Source organism: Uloborus diversus, chromosome 2 (assembly GCF_026930045.1).
Source record: "Uloborus diversus isolate 005 chromosome 2, Udiv.v.3.1, whole genome shotgun sequence".
NCBI lineage: Eukaryota > Metazoa > Arthropoda > Arachnida > Araneae > Uloboridae > Uloborus > Uloborus diversus.
Window position 1 is genome coordinate 152090132 of NC_072732.1, and position 8021 is coordinate 152098152.

An 8021-nucleotide genomic window follows, 5' to 3' on the forward strand; every position below is an offset into this window, starting at 1 on the left:
TTTTCATATTTTTGTATTTAGTACCTTTGTTTCCACTAGTTTATTTTTCATATTGAAAATTGTCAGTTTGTTTCTTTCGTTTTGTTATTTGACTCGGTCTTTCATTCAATCCCTTGAATAATTCAAAAGTACTGTTAGTTTATTTTTGGGACAGTTTTAAATCAAAAATACTGTTAGTTTATTTTACATTAGAAATAAAGTTTACACTAAATCTGTTTATTCTTATCTCTTCCTATTTTTTCCTACTTTTTTAAGTGATTTTTTTCCTAATTTTCCTACTTTCCCCCCAAAAAACCACTTTGAGGTCTGTACATGTGAGGCACCTAGTCTTGTATTCTAGCCAAAAACTGATTATTACAGGCCTGGCCCACAGTACATCAGCCAGGCCGAATGTAAAAATTTCAGGCATGACCCACACACTCTAGAGATGAGTTCAGGCTCATTTTTAAGAGCCCAAGCGTGAAAATTTGTAACCAAGCCCGCCCGAGCTCGAGTGATATTGTTTCGGACCAAAATCCGAGCGTGCCCGAGCCTGAAGGAAACTTTCTTGTGTCAAAAACCGAGCCTTCTACAGTCTGACAGGACCTCTCTGTTAATGAAAAAATGTTACGTCAAATGTTCTTCATTAACAGAAGTTTCTAAATTTTCTTAAAATGCTCCACTTCAAATGCATGACATGACTAAAACATGTCATGAATGCATGACATGACTGATGTCATACAGCATGATGCTGTATGACATATTGCAATAGTAATCGCAAAAAAAACTATAAATAAGCGTTTATTTATTTTTTTTGGGAGGGGGGGGGGGGAATTTGACATTGATTGAACTGATTTAAATGTTCCTTTCATTTTCTCACAGTAGGAAAATGTTTATTTGCTTTGAATTTGTATGGAGATTGGTAATTGAATATCTGTGCTTGAGCCAGAGCCCGAAACCTAAAGGGGTCAAAATCTTTTGAGCTATAATTTGGATCCATTTAGATGCTGCAGATGCGTCGTCAAAACAAGGTTAGGAATTGTTTCCTGTGTGAGGCATAGAAAATAGTCTGTTTTTTACAGTCATCATCATCAATAACAATTGTTTTGAGTCAGTAGAGGAATATGAAATTCATGCATGACTTTTACAGTAATTTTAGCAATGGTAAAGTTTTGGCACTTAACTATGATAAGCAGTGAGATACACAGTTGAACTCTGTTAATACAACCACAGTTAATAGGAAATCACGGCTAAAGCGAGTTTTTTGTTAATCAAGTTTGGTTTACTATTTATTTACTTTTAACATATCATGGATATTATGTAGATCAAAAGGAAAGTTTCGGTTACGATGAACTTCTGACCTCTTCCTGGAACAAAATTGCAATTGAGTGCTTCAATTTTCTTTTTCAGCAATTTTGTGTCACTATAGAAAGCTCTCCATGGTATTCCTTAATCCTGAGAGTAACTTCCAACCCTTTTCTTTTAGTCATCAAGTAGGGACAGCTATTCTACCTTTTCCTGGTAGTGGATTTTAAGTGAAAGTGCAACTGCTGTCAACGCCAGCATTTATCCCCCAATTGTCCTTTATATCACCTGCCTCTTAATCTTGAACACACCCCCAAGTTCATACTCTTTAGGGGATGGAAAGTATTCTCGGCTGCATTGAGCTATTGTCGGTAACCAAGGCCTCTGCTATTCTGAAAGAGTTAACATTCATTACACCTGTTTACATTTGGACAGGCCAGTCTGCTTGGGGATAAAAGTCTTTTCATTTTGGTATTACCACTTGTCCCCATTATCACTTTGCTTCGAATTGGTTCATTAGTTATCGCTAAAAAAAATTTTACACAATAAAAATTACTGACCCACTATTTTCGACCCTTCTGTTCAGTCACTCCTAAAATATTGATAAAGCAAGTTTTTTCATGATGTAAATAAGCTTAACTTTTTCTAGTTCGTACAAGGAAAAATTCTGTAGTATCTATCCTGCTTGGCAGTCTGGCGTTCCTTATGAACTGAATCTTGCTTCATTTGGTAGCCCATTAAAAGCTAAAGACGGCGAGCATAAAAATAAAAGCACTATCAATTCGTGAAAAGATTGACATTGTCAAATGAGTTGCAAAGCAATTCTGTTTTAAATTTACATTTGAATTTTTATTTTTCCCCATTCTACCCCTGCTTGTTACGAATAACAGTTAATATGAACAAATTCTTGAATTTTTGGCGTTGCGTATTACCGAGTTCAACTATATTTATTATTTTCAAAGTTTTCTGTCTTTGTTGTGCAGAGTGATCCAAAGTCCTGCAAAGCATTGTGAAATATTTTATTTAAAATACTATTTCTGATATAAATTACTTATCTTGTTGACAATACTATACTTTTAGGTACAACGCGCCATTTTTATTTTCCATGTAAACGGTTTTTTTCAGTAGCTCCTTTGTAACTTTGTCAAGATGGATTTTTTTCAGGATAAAGAATTTTTGCCAAATGCAAAATCTTTTCGTGATTAACTTGTGGATTTTCGGTGGACAAAATATTGTATTCCAACTATAACATAGCCTGTGATATGAAATAACCAGATCTTTATCTATAAGGTACACATAAATCAACTTTTTCTATTCCATTTCCATCAATAAATGTCTTTAGCCATTGACAATAACTTAATCATTTAACTTAATCAATAATAGGAGCTTTCAATTCTTGAACTATACGAACACGATAAGTGAAACTCCAATTTTTCCAGATTTCTGTTAGAAGTTCCATATGATAAATCCATCAGTGATGGTAGTTTTCTGAGACCCTTTGAGTTCAACATTTTATTTTTCACTTTGTCTTATTTTGTGTTGACCCAGTAGAGATGGGTGTCAACTTCTCCAGAATATTTCCAGTTTCACGGAAACTAGATACAGTCAACTCCCGAAAACTCAAAATTTTTGATAACTTTAAAAAAAAGTATTTTCCTCACCTTTAATGCTTTTTTAAGGAAATTTTATCTCTTTAAATCAAAAGTATTTTCTCCTTCCCGATAACTCAATTTTTTTTCCCATTCACTCAAAAAAAAAATTTCAATCTCTCAAAACTCCGATTTTTGAATTCCTATGCCTTTTACTTTGTTATCTTCTCCATTTCCGTGTTCTGGAGAATAAAACTGTGTCCTTGGGTTCTCTCTTGTTTGTGATTTTCACAGTTGTGTTCACCACAAGTATGTGGGAGGGGAGACGTGTTTCAGCTGCTGATTTCTGCCACCAGTGGACAATGGTCGAGTTTCTAGAATAAACGTTCTCTCAACCTGAGTGATTAATTCTCAGAACACAACCCTTTCTCGTTCTAGTCTTTGCCTTCATACTTGGCTTATTAGTGCTGCGGAGATGCTAAGGTTTTTTTTTATCGAATTATGGCTACAAAACAAAAATGCACTACACTTTCTATTGCAGAGAAAAAAAAAGGTGATTGATGCGGTTGTAAAATGGGAAAGAGAAAGATTGATATTGCAAAGGAGTTTGGTATTTTGAACAGCACACTGTCAACTGTTCTCAAAAACAAAGAGACTTTTTTAAAAAACTTTGAAGATGATCAAGACGATCGGAAAAGAGTGAAGATTTGGGAATTTCCAAAAGTTGAAAAATGCTTGATAAAATGGATAACCCAGTGTCGGACCAAGAACATTCCACTTGGTGTAAACATATTGAAAGAACAGAAGAGGAAGATGAGGACATTGAAGAGCTTATCATTCCAAAAAATGCTTACCTTGAAAAAAGCAGAAAGTGCCATGCATGTCATGCGGGCCTGATATGGACACAAAGACAGTCAAATGCTATTTCCCATCACTGGCGGATTGGATAAAAAAAATCGGCCCTGGCATGTGGCATTAGGAGATGTAGCGGTCCCATAACTCTTATAGATATTAAATTTTACTTAACGATTTGGATATCACCTAAATATGAGGAAATTATTCTTAACAACTAAATATGTTTCATTTGAATAAAATTTAACAGATAGGAACTCTGCGCTTTAATGGTGAACAAATTGATACAGTATTAGCTAAACCATATTTTGGGGGAAATAGTGATTGTAATTGTCCATTTAAGTATTTTTATAATGCTCAAAACTTGGTTGAATATTTCCGTAATGATAACACTGCTTGACTAGTATTTCCTTTTCTGCAGTCATAACAAGTAACTTAATTGCCCTGTTATATGAAACTGATCTAGCGAAACATTCCCTTCTTTATACTGCCCTACCCTGTCGACCCCCAGACTCGATGCGAGGTCAAAAACCTGGTGGGTTAGCTATGAATTTGGCAGCCCCTTAATTGTTTTTCAAACGCATGTATCAATACAAAGAGGGAGAGAGAGTGGACTTAGCTTTCCGGCTTCTGGGAGTCATTAAAGTATTAGCAATATAAACTTAATGGAAAGATTAACATTGAGTCTGAAATAAGGGGGCCCGGGGGGCCTCTCTCGCGGAAAATTTTCGAAATTGTAGTCTTTAAAACTCAATTTTAGACAATATTTGGTGATGTTAGGGGAACGTAGGTTCATGGTTTTTTCTGCTGCAATTTTTAAAAAATGGAAACCCCAAAACAGAATTTTAAATTATCTTCGAGTATATGGTATGACGAGCGGTTCCGGGAGCTCTCCCCTGAAACTTTTTAAAAAATATTAGTTCTGAAAACGCAGTTTTAGAAGATCTTTGGTGATATTACATTTTTAAAGCACGAATGCACTTTTGGAGGCCTCTTTGTCTAATCACACAACTATGTATAAATCACTTATGTGCATTTATGAATCCCCTTTAGGCCCCCTCATAATCGTGACCAAGTAAATTCGTTACTGGCAGAATGATTAAAAATACCCCTTTAAAGAAGTTTTTTTTCCAATTAATAAGTCATCATTTTTTATTTGTTAAAAAATACATGTATTTTTCATATCGTTGCAATGCTATGCATAATTCTTTTGAAAAAAAGGGACTCCTTAGGTATCCGGTCCCTGTGTATCCGCTACTGTTTCTCATCTGGAAAATGTAATTGACGTGGAAAGAAAGAATACTTGTCAAACTCGTCAGTTATTTTAAATAAAGTATGGTAAGTAATGGATATTTTAATGAATTACGTGGTGCTTTTATTAAATGAAATAATATTTTGTAAGATTTTCGATAACTCGAATTTTTTGTCTTCCCTTCAGTTTCGAGTTAACGAGAGTCGACTGTATTTATCAAAATATTTTCCCTTCGTTGTATCATTATATAGGTACTTAGAAATTAATTTTTAAAAGCCTCAACAATGGCTTTAAACGAATAAGTTGAAAGATTTTGCTCTGTATTAAAAATTCTTTGATTTTAGAGAAAATGAATTTAGACAACATGACAAACTAAAAAACTACTGGAATACGAAAGAAAAAAAATTCTGTGTCAAAAAGTATGGTGTTCCTAAGTGGTATTTCTAAAATGTTTGGTGTTGCCGGCAATTAAAGTAATTTGGATTTAAAATTAATACAGTTGCCACTTCGACTTTCAAGGCAGTTTGGGGTTTTTAAAAATGTATTCAAGTTCATAAAATTTCTAACACGCTCTTTTTAATTCTTTCCCATAAAAGATTAACAAAGGATTTTTTCAGGTTAGACAAATTCTAAAGGCCCATATAGTAAAAGCTAGTTGAGAGGAGGGGATTAATAAAAAAATATCTGCTTTCTACCGCTGAACACTACTGGGGAGTTGATAACACTGTATGTATAGCAAGCGTATAACTGCATTTGAAAACTGATTTTTTTTTTCAAACAGTAAGCATTACCTTCAAGGAATGCACAGGTGAACAGGAGAGATACTTTGCCTCTCTTTTACTTTTTTTTATTATTGAGGAAGTTGCGCGATTTTCCTTTTTCATTAGCAGTGTGTAAGAACCGCGTGTGTGTGTATTTTACTGCACAACAGTTATAATGTGATACTTATAACATGTAATTTTTCTTATTTTCTCATGTATGTAGTACAGTGGTTAATGCAAGTGTAGTTGTGACTATAGATCGTTATCATATGGCGAGAAAGCAAGGACCCTGAGTTCAAAAACGTATTATGTGAGGTTTGTAAGCAAATTTTCAACTCTCTTCTAGATAAATATTCAATTTGTAAATAAAGAATCCTATTTTATTGGAAATTCACTTGCAGCGATGGAATCTGGAACAGATTGATTGCGATAACTGAGAGTTGACTGTAGTATTTTTAAAATAAAATATTTTATAAAAGTGTTTAACTTTTGGATTACCCTGAATAGCAAAATAGGTACTTCCTTTTGCTGTCTTATCCAAGTATTTTTTTGAGCAATCACGATTGCTTATTGTTCTCACTTGACTGTTTTGGCGTCCTATCTTTTTATTTTCCCCCCGCCACCCTCTGCAGCATCACCCGTCGATCGACTCCTCACGATGCTGCTCCTATAGCGAAAACCGTCTCCAGGTTGCGTCAATATCCTACACACGCGCATACATACACAACTACATATACACCTACACACACATACACACAAACACATACACAAAACTACCCACCCACTCATGCCTGGACACAAACACATATGCCTACACACACATACATATACCCCCTACACACAAACACATACCCTCCGCACACAAACACACATGCCTACATACACACACACACTCGTGATTGCGAAAAACATAATTTGAATTCAAAATGACAAAATTCAAATTAATTTATTTAAATACTGTATCAGGCATCATGCCGAAAACAAGTGAGGTTGACCAGCATGTCGGGGAAATTTTTGAATTTTCTCTTAGCAGTTTTTAAAAAAAGTAAATTTTCTAGTTCAGTACCTGTCACAAAGCAAACCACGATAAGGGAAAACGTAGATTAGAGAACCAAATAATTAGTAAACCGTGGAAGCGAGTTTACTAAATCCGGCATTGGGTTGATCTGGGTCACATGTTCTAAAATAGTACAGTAGGTTTAACCTCACTTGGGAAAAGTTTCGAATGAATCAATTGTGAAATCTGTCATGTAGTGCGATATTTCAAGTGAAAGATGCAGTGATAGATTACGTACTCGATTCAAGAAACTTCTGACGAATAATATTTTCGTTGCTGCTAATGTTTGTCAGTACTTGATTTGCATGTTAGCTCATAGGAGCTAGCTCCTGCTCTTCTTTTCAATTTTATATCAATTTTACAATTTCATACAAAATTCAGCTTTATTATCTCAGGACTGATTTTCACTCTTTTGTTTGTTCCCTGGTCATTTTCTTATATTTTGGGATTTTTTTCCTTACCTTTTCCTTTCTGTACCATTTTGCCTTTTCAAAGTCCTTATTTTTTGATTTACATACTTATTATAAAATAAAATGTACTTCAGTTACAATAAAATAAAAACTGGGTAATAATTGAGGAAAGTAGATATAGGTTGAGTATCTTAATAAAATTGCTAAGAAATGAGAAAAACAAGTTTCAGTTATGTTTAGTTTGATCAAAATAATGTAGTAACAGGTAGTGCTTCAAATGAATATTAAAGGCCTGATTGCAAGTTCAGAACAAAAATTTTCTTTTATTTGAAATAGAAACATTTCTTTTCAAAATTAATTAAGTGTTATATTCAGTTAACAAGAGGTGCTCCCCCACCAAGAGCTTGGGCTCACCTCCTAAATATCACAAAGCGCCCCCCCCCCCCAAAAATGAGAAAAACCCGCCCTAAAAATTTGAATGGCGCAGTGTGCACCATGACTCCCCTAATTGGGCACACCTGCAGTTAACGAGTTGTTACACTATTGAATGAAACTAAACGAGGAGGTCAACCCTCCCTTCTCAGCATTGATATGGGTCAAACCTCCCATAACAGTCATTTTAGCAAAAAATAAATAACTAAATAAATAAATACTAAAAAAATATAAAAACTGAAAGAAAGAAGTATGCAGTTTTTTAGTATATCAATCTTAGAACACACATAATTAAATTTAATTTTTTGTATGTTAATTACGAATAGTACGGGAGAAATGAACTTGCAACGAAAAAAAAAAAACGACGTTTTTGGCCGAAGATAA